Raw genomic sequence first — 20,358 nt, 5'->3', positions numbered from 1 at the left:
AAACTTCTTGTAACAATATTTTAGAATTCACGCCAGTTATATTCTACAAGTAGGACAGACTTACACTGAGGCTATTTTTTTATATCCTTGTGAGTCAAAGATAGCAATTCCCTGTAGATTCTGCTCTGGAATATTTTAGAATATTCAAAATAAACATGACAAGATTGTTTTTTCTTTTCTTTGAGGGCCATGTAATCCTTTCTTTAAGCTGATTTCATAAAATGGAAATAATGCCATAGAAAACAAGTAATAAAACCACTATTTATTTCATTCCTTAAGCAGAAAATCTGACAGACATTCTAGAATTTTCCCTAAGCCTCGCAAAACACCATATATAATTGGCTACTAATTTCTCTCATACGGAACTCCTTCCTTGTTTCTACACATTGCCAATGCAAAGTTCTATCATTTTCTGCCTACGTGTTTGCAATAGACTACATAGTCTCTCTGCCTCAAGTCTATTTTCCAATGTAACTTGCACACTGTAGACACAGTAATAAACAAGATAAATCTAATCACCTCATTCCCTCACTTAAACCCTTCAATGTCCCCACACTGTCCTGTGGAATATCTCAGCTTGATATACATGTTCCTCTGTGATCTGGCCTGGATAATCTGAGCAATTTATTTACAAAGGAACAAATTATAACACAATCAGGGTGTAGGAAAATCACCAGAGATAATATAAGAAACTGGGTCTTATAGCAGTGGAGATGTTAATACATCTAGGCCCAAGATATCAGAGGAGGGAGAAATGGCCAGAAGCTGAGAATCATAACAAGAAAGCACCTTGGGAAGAGCAGTAACCTTTTGTCAAGGGACCTAGCCTGAAGCAACTTCATGGGTAGGGAACTAGGAGAATAAATATCCTGACCTCTCTGCCCTCTTTCTTCTATTTCCAACTCCCACTCCCCAGTGGCTAAATCAATTGGAAGCCAGAGGACATGGGAGACCACTGATGACACACAGTAGCCTCCCAGAGTGGAGAATGAGGTAGAGATGGGCAACGGACAAATAAAATTTATACAGCACAGTACTGTGCTTCTTATTTCATGGCATAAGCTTAGTGCTTCTTAATTAAACCTGTTGTTGCCTCTCTTAAATTATTCCAAGTTATGAGTTAAAGAAGTACTTGAGATATTTTATAAATAACCATCAAGGCTAAATAGACCCCACAAGATTAGTGCCTGTGACATGAATGAAAGAAGCTGGTGCCTGGAATAGGTAAAACCGAGTAAGTGACATTCATGATAGATACTGTTTTATTGAGTTCATTTTGGTCTGGGTGTTTGCTCTGCATTGCAAATCCACTCAGCATATTATATTTCAACTTTGCTTAACATGTCACCCTCTGTTTAAATGTCAGTACCTCCTTGTAATCTGTGAAAACCAATTTTTTTGTTTGTTTGTTGCCTTGCTGTTGTTCCCCCACTGGGTAGTATAGCACTTATTATAGTTGAGGTTTACAGTTATTAACTAGTCTGTTTAATCTTCAGTTTACAAAATTACTAGTGTAAATGCTATTATAAAAAAGCAACTTAAAATATAAGCAAACGTCTCTTTAAGTGTTCTGGAATTCTTTATCAATCATAGAAACAATTGATAACCTGATTGCAAACCATTTTCCAACTTATCATAGCAGGCTATTTTGCTATGCATAGCTGGCACTTCTTTATTTTCCTTGGCCTGCTGTTATACACATATTACATGTATTTGGAAATAATAAAATTGACTTTCCTCTAAAAGGCTATGATTACAATTTGCCTTAATTAGCCTTAATTGGTAACATTTTACTATGCTATCAAAATGTTTAGAATGCCTAGTATTTTTTGACAAAAACATGGTAAGTCATTTGCATTTATGCCAGTGAATATTTTGTGCATCTTATATTCATTTCAATAGGATAGACATAATTTATATTTTTTAAAGGCCATCACTTTATATGAGAAAGAAGGAAAGTAGTTTCTCTGATCATGTGGGTAGATATTTCTTAATTGTGGAAAAAGAAGGAAGCTTCTATAGTCTATACCATCATTTCAGACAAACATATTATTTGAATGCCTGTTCAATCACAGCAATGAAGGTTTTTATCCCCAAGGGGTCATGTGTGTATAAATTACTAACAGAAAATGGTTTACTGGGTATGCACCCCACTAAAGATGTGCTTTCTCATCTCTGACCTTCAATTGTGCATGATTATGAGATAATAAATAAACAGATTTATAGGTTACTCAACAATCCATCTACTCCTCTGCATCAATATTTCCATCCTGCCAATTACCATTTTCTTTACCATCTATTGATACCAGGCATTAGCCTAAGCACTGGGGAAACAATGGAGTCTAAGATTCCCTGGCTGCTGGTTGGTTGGTGCCTGTTAAATGGAGGTGTTATTTATCATCTCCTCAAGGAATAAAGGGGCTTCCCTGGTGGCTCAATGGTAAAGAATCTAATCTGCCCATAATGCAGGAGACCAGGGTTTGATCCCTTGATCAGGAAGATCCCCTGGAGAAGAGAATGGCTACCCATTCCAGTATTCTTGCCTGAGAATTCCACAGACAGAGAAGCCTGGTGGGCTCCAGTCCATGGGGTTGCAAAGAGAAATGGCTGAGCAACAATGCTTTCACTTTCACGAGGAATACAGATCAATGGTTCTAAGGAAAAGGCAATGAGTTCAGTCTTAGACTGATCCAGTGGAAAGTTCTGAGGATCTTCCATATAGGACTATTATTTCAGTCAGTTGGACTGAAGATGCTACGGTATAGCTGCATATTTTGGGAGACGGAGAAATTCAGGATTAGAGATCACTAGAGAAAAGTAAAAACTGAAGCCACCAATATGAACACATTCTCATTGGTATGGTGTATAGACTGAGCAAAACAGAGGGTTAAAGGTGGAGTCCTGGAAAATACAAGACAAAGACAGGATACAGCATAAGTAGTCAATTAGATGGATGAATGGCTAGAGTGGAAGGAGGACCACCTGGAAAAGGCATGTCCATAGAAATGTGGATAAGAGAAAATTTCAAAAACACAGTGTGGTTAACACTTTTATATACCACAGATGTCACAGGAGCTAATACAAATCATAATAAAACATTATTTGAATACCCTCTCTGCTTAAAGTACTGTGTTAAGCTCTTTACATGTAACTCATTTAACCACCATGATAATCTTATGAGGTAGGTATCATTGTTTGTGTCATTACTGTTGTTGCTGTTCTCCTCATTTAACTGATGAAGAAATAGGGTCTATGTTAAAGAACTGGCCTAAGGTCATACAGATAGTGAATGCAAGAGCCAACACCTAGACCTAAGCAGTCAGATTTCCAAAAATCCATGCCAAAAGTATGCACTGGCTTTGACCACAAGAGATCTCCTGAAGACCACGCAGAAAATGATTTTAGTAGAGTGGTAGAAATCTTACTGTAGAGAACTGACAAGTCAATCAGCCAATGATGGATGAAATGTGGGAGTTAACTGCCCCTTATTGATAACAACTGTCAGGTGTATTTTGCACCATCTCTCAGACTTAAGGGCTTCCCTGGTAGCTCAGATAGTAAAGAGTCTGCCTGCAATGCAGGACACCTGGGTTCAATCCCTGGGTCAGGAAGATCCCCTGGAGAAGGAAATGGCAATCCACTCCAGTATTCTTGCCTGGAAAATCCCATGGACAGAGGAGCCTGGTGGGCTACAGTTCATGGGGTCACAAAGAGTCGGAGACGACTGAGTGACTTCACTTTCACTTTCACTCAGACTTCACTAACTGGGGCTGGACTCTAGTTGTTCACAGCAGTAAACTGCTCAGTAATTGGCTCAATTACTGGCTTCTTTCCTTTACATATTTCACTGTCCTGCTCTCTTACTGGTACTGCCTGAGATCATCATATAAGTAAACCATTGTTACTTAAGTCATTGATTCAAGGTCTGCTTCTAGGGGAATCTAGTCTAGGTTAGAATTTTATTCATTTAAAAATTTTCTTAGAGCATAGCCCCATGGTTGGCACATGGTATACTTTTGATGCCTGCCAAATGAATTGTCCATTCATACTTTTTCAAGTATCCATGTTTCCTCTCTAGAATAATGTACAAGTGCTACAGGTTGGCCAAAAAGTTCATTGGGGCTTTTCCATACGATGCTACAGAAAAACCAGAAGGAACTTTTTGGCCAAGTCAACATTTCCAAATTTAACTCTTATGCAGGACCTTGAATCTTTCTTCTCTGAAAGCAATCACCATCTCTTTATTGCATTTCAAGTCCATATAATTTAAACACTGGGTTAAGTCTTTCAGATTTCCCTTATTATTTTCCTCTTACTTTCTACGATCTCTATTATAAGCAAACATATTTTCTGGGCATCCTTTGTTTTTGATTTAATGCCTTTGCATTGACCATATTTTCATGTATAAAACATCTTTAATATTCATGTTTACTTGTGGAATAGTCTCATCTGATTCAAAAAGTCCATAAATTAAAAATAACTGTGGGGGGAGGAATCCAGTAAGTCAAAACTAATCAATGATCGCTCTCTGACATTCTTAAAATAAACTGTAGGTCAGAGAAAATCTGCTGCATGTCTTTTTGCCTCAGTCTGTCTTTTTAATTAAATCTTAGACTAAGTAACATAGACAAGTGCATGTGTTTATTGGATAAGGATTTTTTATGGGCATTTTCAAATTTTGAAACATACTGAGCTCCAGAGGATAATCACAACAATAAACTATCATATTGTTATTAACATAAGTACAATCAGATGAATACTAGAAAGACAGACAGCAGATGTATCACCCCTTGTGAAATAACTAACCATATGTGAGAATCCATTTTGCAAAGCAGAAATTATGGAGAGATTATTTTCTTTGCAAAAAGATAAACCCCAGAGATTTCTTTAGTCCACTTGTCAAAGATATTTAAACATGATTTGACTTATAGTCCACTCCCAGGTACATATCCCAGAGAAATGCATACATATATTCACCAAAAGACATGTACAAAATTAGAAGATTGTATCCACCTTTGAAAGTACCCAAATTCCCACCTACCATACAGTGGAATGGATAAATATCTTGTGGTAAATTTATCAATAGAATACTACCCAGCAATGAGAATTAAATATCTACATCTATATTAAATAAGATGTATTAATCTCATAAACATAATGGTGACAGAAAGAAGTTAGCCAAAACCAAGGACATACTGTATTATTCTATTTATAAAATGTGCAAAACCAGGAAAAAGTAAGATGATTATAGAAGTCAAGATAGCTATTACCTTTGTGGGACTGGTAGTCACTGAAAGAGACATGATAGAGACTTTTAAGGGTCCTCTAATATAGTTTTTCTTGATTTGGGTGTTGTTTACACAGTTGTAATCTGTTTCTGCACATTCACCAAGCAAGACATTTATGTGATGTGCACTTTTCCTAATGTATATCATACTTCAGTAAAAATTTAATAATATATTTTCAAGACTTGTAGAATGTATTATACATACAACTTTGGAGAATTCATCTTTTCGAAAAGGGCTGATGTGAAATATGTATTGTTTGGGCAGATATGAATAATAGAGGCAATGGTTGCACCAAGGACACAATACGATTGAGTACTTAGATTTGTGTGATAAAGGACTTTTGACAAACACTCACTGGACAGTGAGTAAAACTAGAGTCATAGAACCAAATCAGAACATAGAGACTAATGGAGCAGCAATCATTTATGCAAATTTAAAAAGGCAAATGTAGGGAATTTCCTGGATGCCCAGTGGTTAGGAATGTCTGCACTTTCACTGCCAAGGGCCCAGGTTCAGTTCTTGGTTGGGGAAATAAGATCCTACAAGCCATGTGACATAGCCAAAAAAAAAAAAAAAAAAAAAAAAAAAACCAAACAGTATAATTGATATAGCTATCTTAAGAGTAGACCCTGAAGAATGTATACAGAAGAGAATTTTAGAATTTTTAAAATCTATTTTCTTTTGTGAAGGAATGAAAGTAAATATAAAATCTGAAGATCATCAAAGAGAAAAGTTATTTTGGAGATGGACCATCAAGGTAGTTAGAGTTGGTAACTGTTCATAATTGGGCAACAATTCAAACTACAGAATTTCACCATACTTGCAACACTTCACCCAGGATATTAATGACAGACGAAAGATATAGTATGGCAATGTACTTGGTCCCATTCTGTAGATTTATATTTATATCAGAGTCATCTGACATACTAAAATGAAATAATAAGAAATCTATGTTTATAAACTCAGATAATCAGCACATGTTGGTAACTGAAGAGCTACCCTAATGTGTGTATTTCGTCTTTCATAGGTCCAGTAGGGTAAGTTTCTCAAGGGAATTGTGCAGTAAGTAGATGCTGGATAATGAAAGAAATAAATAACCAATGCTGGGGCTCAGAATGACAGACTGAGACTCAGCATGTGTCCTGATTTACAGATCTCCAGGAGTGTCAAATTGGAAACCAAGCAATCATGTCAAGAACCACAATACTGCAGAGAAAGAAACAGTTCAGTTGATTGAGTACTAACCAGTCTTTTACTTCAAGTTTTTAAGCTAGCTATGTTTGATTATCAATATACAATCTTGACTGATATAAATTCCCTCGACATCTTTTCTAAGGGAAAATGTTCAAAACTGAAATGACTGAATTTTTGAATATATATATTGCTAGAGAACAAAGAACAGCTCTGTTCCAGTTCTGCACTCAAGTTACTGTCTGAGAATTAGAAGTCACTGTGACTAAGTTTTAGAAAGAAACCTTGACTAGCAGTTAGTAATGGGCTATAGCCCTGGATTTGGAAAGAAACAGCTATTGTAGTTTGCATTAAGTTGATTCATCACAGCTTCAAGTTCCTCAATTGCAAAACTGAAATAATGATAGTTGTATCATCATGAAGGTAAAATTCAACAATGGATAAAAAACTCAAGGACCATACTAAAGTAAGGTGTTATTGTTTCTCTGTACAGGCATTACAATCACCAGCAAACATTTGTTATCTGCTAGGGGGAGCACTCTGTGGATCTCAATGAGTCCAAGAGTATATAAGAATTCCAGGTAGAAAGCACAGAGCTTAAATATTTAAATTACAAGTAAATCTTTTGAAGTCATTTGAATGGGTAAAGAGTGTCATCTTTTGAACTGTGGTCAACTGTAAGGAAATTTTCCCAACTGAAGTTTAATACACTGTGAACCATTTGTTAGTATCAGGAAGAAAATATGGTAATCAAAACAAACTGTTCCCTGAGGCCAAAACAGTCACCAAAAGGCTAGGCATTATCAAGAAGGGTACTGAAAACAAAGAAATCATCATTATTCTATTCTTGTATAAAGTTAGGGTACAACTATACCTTGAGTAACGTGAGTATACATCAATGTTTTATAGTCAAAGATTTATGAGGAGCCAAGGAAAGTAAAAATAATAATGACCCAATTTATAGGAAATACTAAGATGTGCCTCTTAGGGGGTGGGAGGGAGGTTCAAAAGGGAGAAGATATATGTATATTTATGACTGATTCATATTCTTGTATGGCAGAAACCAACACAACATTGTAAAGCAATTATCCTCTAATTTAAAAAAATGTGTTCCTTCTACTTCCATATGGAATTTAAACATGGTTGTGTAGAAGTTTTATCTGTAGTTAAACTCTGCAAAGAGAAGTCTCAAACCCATTAAGAGGAAGAAACATACTAACCATGAAGTTGAATGTAGCTAGTAGAAATGGGCATTTACTCTATTTAGGAACAGGAGAGAGGAATGTGGTTGCTGTGCAAACAGAATACAATGTCTGAGAAGACATTTCAGACCAAAAAATTGAAAAAAAAGGGGGGGGCATTATAGACAAATGATTAAATCCTAGCTGCTATGACTAATTTGAATATATGCTTCTCCTCTAAATCCCCCAAAAGCTGGAATTCAGGAACAGCCAAGCATTTCATTTTAAATTCACAGACGACAGACCCAGAACAAATAATTAACAATATTTTATAATATCAGTCTAACATTTAAGGTTAGTTTGCATATGCCAAAGATTAGTAATTTAATGCTATTTTCACACTCGGTTTGCTCTCTGTAGAATGGGGATAATAATAACAAGAAGGTTAATAATCTATGAAGATTAAAGAACTGTTGGACACAAGACACTGAGCAGAGTATTTGGCCCCTAATTACAGGGGAAAGATAGGCAGTTATGCACTTTTGTAACATCATAGGACTTTTCAAATCCTGAGCTATTAAGCAAAGGTGGGTTGTAGATTGGATGATCCCTGGAGTTCTTTCCAGCTCTAACGGTCTGTGAAATACATGCTCCTTGATGTTTCTGTCAGAGATAGAAAGTCATCTTACAAGGCTATTAGGAAGAACTCAGTCATTCCAGTGCCTGGATGAACAAATAGCATATAGACATCTGTATCATTTCCCTGGAATGATAGAGCTTGGCAATCATATTCAGTCATGTTCAAATTCAGCTGAAATAAACTAAAGCCAACATTAAAAAGTTCCCTCCATTTACTATCATTATTATTTTCTGGAGATTTATCTTGTGCCTTCATCTGGGACATCATCCTATGCCTTTTCATTTCGATTAGCTTTATGTGATTGTGGTTTTCGTTCAGGAGGCTGCAAGCTTGTAGTTCTTGCTTCTTCTGTCTGCCCTCTGGTGGATGAGGCTAAGAGGCTTGTGTAAGCTTTCTAATGGGAGGGCTGGTGGTGGGTAAAAGTGGGTCTCTCTGGTGCAGGGAGTGCTCAGTAAAACTTTAATCCAATTGTCTGCTGATGTGTGGGGCTGTGCTGTCTCCCTCTCAATTTTGTTTGTCCTGAGGTGACCCAGCCCTGGGGTCTATGGGCTCTATGGTAGGGCTAATGGCAACCTCCAAGAGGGCTCACACCAAGGGCACCTCCCAGGACTGCTGCTTCCAGTGTCCTCCAGCCCCCTCCCCTCATTCCCCCAGCGTGCCAATGCTGACCCAAGCCTCTACTGGAGACCTGCCAATACTCGCATGTAGGTCTGGTAAGTCTCTTGTGGGGGTCACTATTCCTTTCCCCTGGGTCCTGATGCACATAAGGTTTTTGTTTGTGCCCTGCCAAGAGTGGAGTCTCTGTTTCCCCAGTACCGTGGAAGTCCTGCAATTCAATCTCACTGGCCTTCAAAGTTAGACTCCCTGGGGATTCCGAGTCCCTTTACCAGATCCCCAGGTGGGGAAGCCAGATTTGGGGCTCAAAACCTTCACAACTTCTTTGGTTGTGAGAACTTCTTTGGTACTATTATTTTCCTGCTTGTGGGTTGCCCACCCACCGGGTATGGGATTTTATTTTATTGTGATTGTGTCCCCCCTACCATCTCATTGCAGCTTCTCCTTTATCGCTGAACATGGGGTATCTTTCTTGGTGGGTCCCATGGGCTTCCCAGGTGGCACTAGTGGTAAAGAACCCACTTGCCAATGCAGGAGACACAAGAGACACAGGTTCCATCCCTGGGTTGGGAAAATCCCCTGGAGGAGGGCATGGCAACTCACTCCAGTATTCTTGCCTGGAGAATCCCATGGGCAGAGGAACTTAGTGGGCTACAGTCCATAGTGTTACAAAGAGTTGGACATGACTGAAGTGACTTAGCATACAGACAGAGTGTCCTCCTGTCGATGGCTGCTCAAAAGCTAGTTGTGATTTTGGTGCTCTCACAGGAGGAGATGAGCACACGTCCTTCTACCAACCAACTACATTGTTTTAATCCATTTTTTGGAGTAAAAGGAAAATTTGGCCTTGGAATGCGGAATGAAGCTGGGCAAAGACTAATAGAGTTTTGCCAAGAAAATGCACTGGTCATAGCAAACACCCACTTCCAACAACACAAGAGAAGACTCTACACATGGACATCACCAGATGGTCAACACCGAAATCAGATTGATTATATTCTTTGCAGCCAAAGATGGAGAAGCTCTATACAGTCAAAAAAAACGAGACCAGGAGCTGACTGTGGCTCAGATCATGAACTCCTTATTAACAAATTCAGACTTAAATTAAATAAAATAGGGAAAACCGCTAGACCATTCAGGTCTGACCTAAATCAAATCCCTTATGATTATACAGTGGAAGTGAGAAATGGATTTAAGGGCCTAGATTTGATAGACAGAGTGCCTGATGAACTATGGAATGAGGTTCGTAACATTGTACAGGAGACAGGGATCAAGACCATCCCCATGGAAAAGAAATGCAAAAAAGCAAAATGGCTGTCTGGGGAGGCCTTACAAATAGCTGTGAAAAGAAGAGAGGTGAAAAGCAAAGGAGAAAAGGAAAGATATAAGCATCTGAATGCAGAGTTCCAAAGAAGAGCAAGAAGAGATAAGAAAGCCTTCTTCAGTGATCAATGCAAAGAAATAGAGGAAAAGAACAGAATGGGAAAGACTAGAGATCTCTTCAAGAAAATTAGAGATACCAAGGGAACATTTCATGCAAAGATGGGCTCGATAAAGGACAGAAATGGTCTGGACCTAACAGAAGCAGAAGATATTAAGAAGAGGTGCCAAGAATACACAGAAGAACTATACAAAAAAGATCTTCATTACCCAGATAATCATGATGATGTGATCACTAATCTAGAGCCAGACATCTTGGAATGTGAAGTCAAGTGGGCCTTAGAAAGCATCACTACAAACAAAGCTAGTGGAGGTGATGGAATTCCAGTTGAGCTGTTTCAAATCCTGAAAGATGATGCTGTGAAAGTGCTGCACTCAATATGCCAGCAAATTTGGAAAACTCAGCAGTGGCCACAGGACTAGAAAAGGTCAGTTTTCATTCTAATCCCAAAGAAAGGCAATGCCAAAGAATGCTCAAACTACTGCACAGTTGCACTCATCTCACATGCTAGTAAAGTAATGCGCAAAATTCTCCAAGCCAGGCTTCAGCAATACATGAACCGTGAACTCCCTGATGTTCAAGCTGGTTTTCGAAAAGGCAGAGGAACCAGAGATCAAATTGCCAACATCCGCTGGATCATGGAAAAAGCAAGAGAGTTCCAGAAAAACCTATTTCTGCTTTGTTGACTATACCAAACCCTTTGACTGTATGGATCACAATAAACTGTGGAAAATTCTGAAAGAGATGGGAATACCAGACCACCTGACCTGCCTCTTGAGAAATCTGTATGCAGGCCAGGAAGCAACAGTTAGAACTGGACATGGAACAACAGACTGGTTCCAAACAGGAAAAGGAGTGTGTCAAGGCTGTATATTGTCACCCTGCTTATTTAACTTCTATGCAGAGTACATCATGAGAAACGCTGGACTGGAAGAAGCACAAGCTGGAATCAAGCTTGCCAGGAGAAATCTCAATAACCTCAGATATGCAGATGACACCACCCTTATGGCAGAAAGAAGAGGAACTAAAAAGCCTCTTGATGAAAGTGAAAGAGGAGAGTGAAAAAGTTGGCTTAAAGCTCAATATTCAGAAAACGAAGATCATGGTATCCAGTCCCATCACTTCATGGGAAATAGATGGGGAAACAGTGGAAACAGTGTCAGACTTTATCTTTTTGGGCTCCAAAATCACTGCAGATGGTGACTGCAGCCATGAAATTAAAAGACGCTTACTCCTTGGAAGGAAAGTTATGACCAACCTAGATAGTATATTCAAAAGCAGAGACATTACTTTGCCGACTAAGGTCCGTCTAGTCAAGGCTATGGTTTTTCCTGTGGTCATGTATGGATGTGAGAGTTGGACTGTGAAGAAGGCTGAGCGCCGAAGAATTGATGCTTTTGAACTGTGGTGTTGGAGAAGACTCTTGAGAGTCCCTTGGACTGCAAGGAGATCCAACCAGTCCATTCTGAAGGAGATCAGCCCTGGGATTTCTTTGGAAGGAATGATGCTGAAGCTGAAGCTCCAGTACTTTGGCCACCTGATGTGAAGAACTGACTCATTGGAAAAGACTCTGATGCTGGGAGGGATTGGGGGCAAGAGGAGAAGGGGACGACCAAGGATGAGATGGCTGGATGGCATCACGGACTCGATGGACGTGAGTCTGAGTGAACTCCGGGAGATGGAGATGGACAGGGAGGCCTGGCGTGCTGCGATTCATGGGGTCGCAAAGAGTCGGACACGACTGAGCGACTGAACTGAATTGAACTATCATAATTATTGTTACTTGAGATATAATTGATATATAAACTTACATTAGTTTCAGGTAAGCAACATAATTAGATATTTATATATATTGTGAACTGATCACTGTAATAAGTCTAGTTAACATCCAAAGGTTCTTTCCTTTCTGAGGTGATATTTTCCTTTCTTTTGATAGAGGTATGTGTCACACAGGTGTGCCCATTCATCAGTACTCATAAGATTTATACTTTTGACTCTATGCAAATTTTGCCCCCCCCCCAAAAAAAACCAAGCAAATAAAACAACAAAAAGAACTATAAATGAATGCTTAGCTCTAGTTAATGATAAGCATGCTGAAGTGCTTAGGAATAAAAAGTACTGATGTCTCTAAATTTAGTTTGAAATGCATCAGAAAATAGTAGAGACTGATGGGCAGAGAAAGGGATGAATTTGTACAGCACAGTCTAGGTGGTGAGTTCAGGGACATTTACAGTTCTTTCAGTTTTTCTGTGTATTAGAATTTTTCATTATAAAATGTCACATAAAATGCTCTCTCACAAGCACAAAGCAACATATAATTTAAACACATTTCTAAGTTACTAAAGCCACTTTTAAATTAAGAAAAAATACCATCTGTGGAACACAGAAGTTTAAAAGACAGTAAACAGAATTTATAGGAGTGAAAGTGATAAAATATTTTGTTTAAAGTCACATGTACACGGGGAGGATTGCTTAATTTCCTAATCAACAGAATGTCAAAGATCATGTTATATCTCCTTGAAAGTATGCTGAATATTCTCATAGAGAAAATGAGTTAGCCTTCTGACAAAAGCTCATTCTTCTGTTTTGGTTATAAAATATAGGAAAGTGTATGTTAGTTCCTATACTTAAGGAAAGATGATTTAAGGAAAAAGGACCACATTTTTGCCACTGGTTGGAGAGTTGTAGATTTATAAGAAAATACCAATATGCAGTCATAATGGAACATGTAAATTATTTTATTAATTACATAAACAGGCAGACGTTGAAATGTGATTTGGTCATTGAAATGAATCAACTTAAAAAATAATGGCTTCCTTTGGCAAAGGGGAACTACTGGTTGAAATGAAAGCTTAAAGTTGGAGGAGAAGCTTAATCTATAGCTATGTAAAAATATTTTAGTTTACAATCGTAGGTCATTCACAAGACAGAAAATAAATTGTTTCAATGTGATATAGACACGACATATCACTGGACAATCCATCTGTTCCGCCTGTCCCCACCGTCAACTAATTAAGTGTCAAATGTAGCAAATAAAGTACTAACAACTCAAAAGGGTGCAGCAAGAGTTCATTAAAGTAGAGCTAAAGAGCATCATTATAACTCCAGCACCATGAATTTATTACCATGTCACCAGCATGCAGTGCACACAATAAAACCCATTCGCCAGCACAGATCTGCACATCAAAACTGATGCATTTGTTGGAATAAAATATTTTTAAATGTGTAGAATAAAAAAAGACTTTTTTCCCACCCTGAACATACACTGAATTTCATCCCTACACCTTTTCACTCAAACTTTGATTTGATGAGTGCAGAAACTGCAAGTTATACCTGATAAACAAAGTGGGCTCACTTCTCACAAGCACAGTCCACAGGCTAGCCAATTAAGTTAAGGAATAAAAACAATAATTCCTTGAACAGGTGTCACGTGTTACAAAAGCAAAATGCCAGGTATTGTCTACTAACGGACTTTTCTTTATTTCTAGTCTTCCTTACCCTCTTCTCTTCAGGTTTAGGTTTCTCTTTGCATGCGTGCATGCTAGTCACTTCAGTCGTGTCTGACTCTTTGTGACCCCATGGACTGTAGTCCACCAGGCTCCTCTGTGCACAGGATTCTCCAAGAAAGAATACTACAGTGACTTACCATGCCTTCTTCAGTTCAGTTCAGTTGCTCAGTCGTGTCTGACTCTTTGTGACCCCATGGACTGCAGCACTCCAGGCTTCCCTGTCCATCGCCAACTCCTGGAGCTTGCTCACACTCATGTCCATCGAGTCCTACTCATGCCTAATTCCCTTCCTGTATTCAGTATTCAAAATTCTTATACCTCCTAAGAGAAATGATTTCATTTTTACCCATTTTCTATCTTCAACCTCAGTCTAGAACCTCATCTAAAAAGTAAACAACAAAAAACAAAACAAAAATTCTTTCTTTTGGCTCTACACTCACTCTGGCCAATCCTATGACTTTCTCTTTTATGAAAGAGTGGTTTATTTATATCAGAGTTACTTAAAGAATGGTTTGTGTACCAGCAGTGGCAGTGTTACTTAGGAACTTATTAGACATGCAGTATCTCGACAAGGGTTTGATCCCTGGGTCAGGAAGATCCCTGGGGGAAGGAAATGGCAACCCACCCCAGTATTCTTGCCTGAAAAATCCCATGGGCAGAGAAGCCTGGCAGACTACAGTACACAGCGGGGCAAAGAGTCAGGCACGACTTAGTGACAACAGGCACATACGAATGAATGCACACACTCATCTCAGGTCCCACTTCATAGCTACTGAATCAGAATCTGCATTTTTAAACTAGATTCCAAAAGCCATTTGTATGCACATTAAAGTCTGAGGGGCACTAGTCTACACCCACTATTTCCACTTTCACATCCTAAATACGCTTCTGAATCCACTCCATTTTAACTCTTGCCACAGGAATTCCTTTTTAAGATGTGAACAGTAATTTTCAAATCACTACAGTACCGGAGATTATCTAGATAAGGTTTTTATTTTTTTCCAGATCTCCCGTCAGTACTTGCTATCACTGATAAGCCCCTCTTGAAACCTCCTGCTTGCTTGAAACCTTCCAATGATAAAAATTGCAAGATTTAAAAAAAAAATTTTATTCTACCTATTTGGCCACTCCTCAGCCTTCTCTGCACATCATTTAAACATTGTTATTCCCAGAGGACCTTTTTTTTCTTTTTACTTTACATATATTCACTGGTGAGTTCACCTACTTATAGTGTTTCATTTACCACCTATCAGTGATCATAGTCAAATCTGTGTTTTAAACCTAAGAACTCTCTCCTCAGCTCCATATCCACATAGCCAACTCCTACAAAATTCTTTTAGAATATTCAACATATCCAAAATTGATCACATCATCTCTACCCTAGTCATTCAAGCAGAAATCTACAAATCATCTCTGATTCCTCTTTCTTTCTTATCCTTTAACCAAGAAGCCAAGTCATTCATTCAACCTCCTTAATGGCTTTTCTAACCTCTCTATCATCCAGTTGTCTCCTCTCTAGAATGTTTTAATTAAAAGCTTCCTGATGCTCTCTCTTAGTGAATCATAACCTCATGTGCACATCTGGGGTGCTTTAACAAATATCAATGTCTGGGCCTTATTCCCAAAGATTTTTGACTTAATGGGTTTGGGGTGGAGTTCAGGCACTGGCATTTTTAAAAGCTCCTCCCAGTGATTCTAATGTGCAGCCACGACTGAGAACTACTGCTTTAATACCAGCCTTTTGCACTCCCCATCTATCTTCAAAACTCGGGTCAGAGAAAACTTTTGAAGATGAAGATCTGCATCTGTCAGCATTTATTAAATTCCTTTAAGGTCACCCTGCCATTGCTTTCAGTATAAAATCAAAACTTTTTACCTGACTTCCAAGATCTTTTGTAATGTGGCCCGTTTTCTTTTCCAGTTTGTTGACTTCTATGACCTGTTGTGAACCCTATACGGCCACGTAAGAGTCCTCCACAGGCAGGATGTTATCCCAGGTCTCACATGAGTCTATGTTTCCCCTCTGCCCAGAATGTTCTCTACCCTTTTTCACTCTGCAGCACTCTGTTCAAAAGTCACTGCCACGGGTTATTTTTTCCTGACCATTCTCTTCTACCCTACCCATGTCTTGTATCAGGGGCTTGCATAGGGCATCCTACATTATGGTTTCCAGAGCACTAAATTTATATCATTACCTCTGAACACACTGATTGTCCTACTTGGCAATTGCCTATTTATTGTCTATTTTACTTACTGAAGGAGAGGGAGTGTGTTTTTCTACTCAGGGCCCAACCCAAATTTGGCATGAGGGGAGTATAAAAGAACATGTGGAAACTTTAAAGTCAGAAATAAGAATTTATGACTACTGCAACAACAAAAATAATCACAAACATGTAACAAATAAACAAAAGAAATATATTCACTTAATCAAAGTTATAAAACCAAAGTACCTGTTCCAATTTTGTTTTAGGCTTTATGAACATGGGGCTTCTGAATTAAGGGGGGAAAGAGGAAATGAATTAATGAAGTATAGCATCAACTGATCCTTTCAAATGCTTCTCCAGAAATGTAAAATGTGAGATCAAAAATATTGATCAGTTCTAGTTCATTTAATATATCTATGGTTATTAAGACAAACATAGGATCAGTGATTATAAAGTCAATTTTAGACTTGGCTCAGCAGTAAAGGGCTTCCCTGATGGCTCAGATGGTAAAGAATCCACCTGCAATAGGAGCCACGGGTTTGATCCCCAGGTCAGGAAGATCTACAGGAAAAGGATATGGCAGCCCACTCTCGTATTCTAGTCTAAGAAATCCCATGGACAGAGGAGCCTGGTGGGCTACTGTCCATGGGGTCACAAAAGATTCAGACATGACTTAGTGAATAAACAACAACAGTGATAGCTGAAAAGCCCAAAAGGAAAGGGTGTGAGAGGATTGAACTGCCCTTCCCAGGTCCCATCTTGAGATAATCTTTGCTTGTTTAAACCTCAGCAACTTGTGAATGTTACAGTGAATGATGTGAAGTATGGAGGAGATAAAAAGTAACCATTTCCCTCTTCTAATAATCCCAATTCAAGTGAGAAACTCATTTCATACAAAGTATGTAAATAAACTTTGAACATCAGTATGGCAATTCCTAACATAGTATGGTAGCCCCTAAAATGAAATGTTTGAGTTTCTAAGGAACAATAAAAAATTCTGTGTATTGCTCCTACTATTTCCATTTATTCTGGGTGAATCATAACTGTACAAGAAATCTGGACAAGAAAGACACAAGAGAGAGACAATACCTTGGTGAAGGTGTTGTTAAGGAATACAGGAACTGAATGGGGTAATTGCCTTAGTTTTAAAGAGAAATTCTTAAATAGAATTCCCATAGTAGCAGAAGAAATAGAGAAATTTAAAATGAGGTAATTTGTGTGAAAAGTGCTTTATACTGCAAAGCTGTCAACAAACATACGGTATTACTATTATTTTCTTTAAAAAGAGAAACAGGGTAGCATTGTGCCTATACTATTTGCAGCAAGGGAATAGATTCCTTTTAAAATATATAAAACTGACGCTTTTTAACCAAAAAAAAAAAAAAAAAGACACACAAACACTGCCTGAATTTGGTCTTAAGCAAGATTATACTTTTGTTCTGATAAGTGAAGTTGCTCAGTCATGTCCGACTCTTTGCAACCCCGTGGACTGTAGCCCACCAGGCTCCTCCATCCATGGAATATTCTAGGCAAGAGTACTGGAGTGGGTTGCCATTTCCTTCTCCATGGGATCTTCCCAAACCAGGGATCAAACCTGGGTCTCACACATGGCGGGCAGATGCTTTACTGTCTGAGCCACCGGGGAATCTGCTGATAAGTTCTTGTTCTGATAAGTTCTTAGAAATAAGGAGCCATCTAACTATCTGATAATGGTGTGTTTGTATACATGTATTCATTTATGTATTTAATGTATTCATTTATGTGTTTCTATGTCTATCCATCACTCATCAAAAATGTATTCTTGATGATCCACTATGTGTCTGAGACTGAATTAGAATATATACAAAATCAAAGCTGCATAAGGAATACTAAACGTAAGTCAACTATCTAGTTCAATATTGATATGCCCTTGGAACCTATGCCTTTAAAAGAGAATCCACTAATCTGAATTTATCACTCACTAGGGAAAAAAAAATAAAGCTAACAGAGGGGATGTTCATAGGTCTCAGTGGCCTTGTGAGTTATGATAAGGATTTTGGTCTTTTTCTTCAGTGCAAGGGGAATCCACTGAAAGGTTTCATGCAGCAAAAAGACACCAACTAATTTGAGTTTCAAAAGATTAGTTATACTGCTAATAAAGAACAGATTGGAAAGGAGGGCAAGTAAAGATGCAGAAAAACAGAGTAAGATGCTAGTATAGGGGTCCAGGTAAAACCTGATGGCTGGTAGATGGAAAGATAAGAACAGATTAGTAAGATATTGAGAAGATTAAATATATAAGACTTTTTCTAAATTCTTCCCTCTGTATAGAATGTATTGCCTGAGTACTTCATGAAAGTTTTTGACAGGAGATTAATGGGGTCATAAAAAACCTTGCAATTGTCGTGTCCGACTCTTTGCGACCCCATGGATTGTAGCCTACCAGGCTCCTCCGTCCATGGGATTTTCCAGGCAAGAGTACCAGAGTGGGCTGCCATTTCCTTCTCCAAGGGGGTCTTAGAAGCTCTGGCCTACTCATATAATGATGTTTCCCTCTCATAGGAAATGATGGAACTAAGAGACTGTGATCATTGTTTTCCAGTAAGGTATGTATGCCTAGTTTACTATGCTCCTTCTGGAACACAGATTATATGTGATACCTACAAATTCTTCACTTAAAGCCTCTTTGTTGGAAAATATTACTTGCATAAGGGCTTTTTTTTTTGCTTAACTTTTGAGTTATTTTCCGATAAATAAGACAAATGTTGGTTCTTTTTATATCAAAAAATGGTGAAAATGGTTGTTGTTGGACATCAACATGGATGCACAATTTCATGTTGACTATAAAGTTATAATAATTCCCAAGAAGAAAGGCAATGTAGACAATTTGCTACACAGAATGGATCAAACAGGTAAGAAGTCAGAGGTGTTATGATGAGAACTGTCATTCATATAGTGATGAGTAACTGAAGTTATGAGTGGAAGAGCCAAGGCCAGGCCTTGGGATACTGTGGAGACAGGCAGACTAAATGTAGGAAAGTGAAATGAGAGACTTGGGAAAGGTTACATTATTCCTGTGTTCAAGGCAATGTCTCTGGGGATGAAGATTGAGAGGTAATCCCTAGAACCTCAAAATGAACCTCTTTTCTTGTTGTTTTAGTCACTAAGCTGAATCCAAGGCTTTGTGACCTTATGCACTATAGCCTGCCAGGCTCCTCTGTCCATGGGATTTCCCAAACAAGAATATCAGACTGGGTTGCCATTTCCTTCTCCAGGCGATCTTTCCAGCCCAGGGATTGAACCCATATCTCCTGCATTGGCAGGCAGATTCTTTACCACTGAGCCACCAGGGAAGTCCATGAACCTCTTTGGTGGTCATTAATAGCATCAGTGAAGTGGTTAGAGCATGGACCACAAGGGATTCGATATAAAAGAAATGACAGAGACATGTTTTTAGAGTTCACTTTGGCAATTTAAGAAGCAAAATCAGACAGGAGACTTAAAGAATATGAACTTCCTTACACAGTAGGAGCAAACACTTGAAAGAAGTAGGTTAGGCAAAGTATCAGGAAGTTAACAGGAGTAGATGATTTTATTTACAATTAATCAAACAAAAATCTGCTAAAATAAATTTGAAAAAAGACTAGATTTTGCTCATCAGCTAGCCCAGTCAGAATATGGATTTCTATCCAGTTACTTGATACTTGCTTTTGCAATCTAATTATTAAAAGGAGTTTGCAATATGTGAAATCTCTAAAGATTTCTTTCCCCCCAATTCTGCCAGTTTCCTACCATTTCTACCAAAAGTGCTCCCCTCCTTTCTTTCACTATCTTGAATTCACCAACATTCTTCCTAGCAACAATCAGACTCCCTAGTTTTCCTATACTCCAGGGTCCAGTTCAAAGTGCTTCCTTATTACACTGCCAGTGAAAAGCTCCAGCTTGGAACAAATTTATCTTTACCTTAGTCACGGCCATAGGCAGAAGTAACATTGGCTCCAGTGACAAAGATGATCCCATGCTTTACTCTTGGCTGGTGAGCATTTACTACAGTGCTCTTGAAAATTACAAACAGTTGTGCTATGAAGCAGTAGAAATTATGTAGTACATACACTAAGTCGTTAGCCACAAATCCGTACACAAATTATCTCAATTTGAAGAAAGTTTAGGTAACAGCCTTGTCCTTAGGCATTTTGGTACACACAGATGAAGAACCTTAGATTTTTCCAAGACAGGTCTTAGCAAGAGGTTCAAAGCAAAGTTAGTATAGCTATTTCTGAAAACAAAATAATCTGATAGGAACCTGCCTT

The 20,358-nt window shown here is 38.4% G+C and overlaps 1 protein-coding gene across 1 annotated transcript in view; it reads right to left on the bottom strand.

Annotated features, from left to right (window-relative positions):
• Nucleotides 1–20,358, bottom strand: part of DMD (dystrophin) — a 1,795,368-nt gene that overhangs the window by 592,107 nt on the left and 1,182,903 nt on the right. The window lies entirely within an intron of this gene.

This window comes from Capricornis sumatraensis, chromosome X, assembly GCF_032405125.1.
Source record: "Capricornis sumatraensis isolate serow.1 chromosome X, serow.2, whole genome shotgun sequence".
Taxonomy (NCBI): Eukaryota; Metazoa; Chordata; class Mammalia; order Artiodactyla; family Bovidae; genus Capricornis; species Capricornis sumatraensis.
Note: the sequence above shows the minus strand (reverse complement) of the source record. Positions and strands in the feature narration are given on the sequence as shown.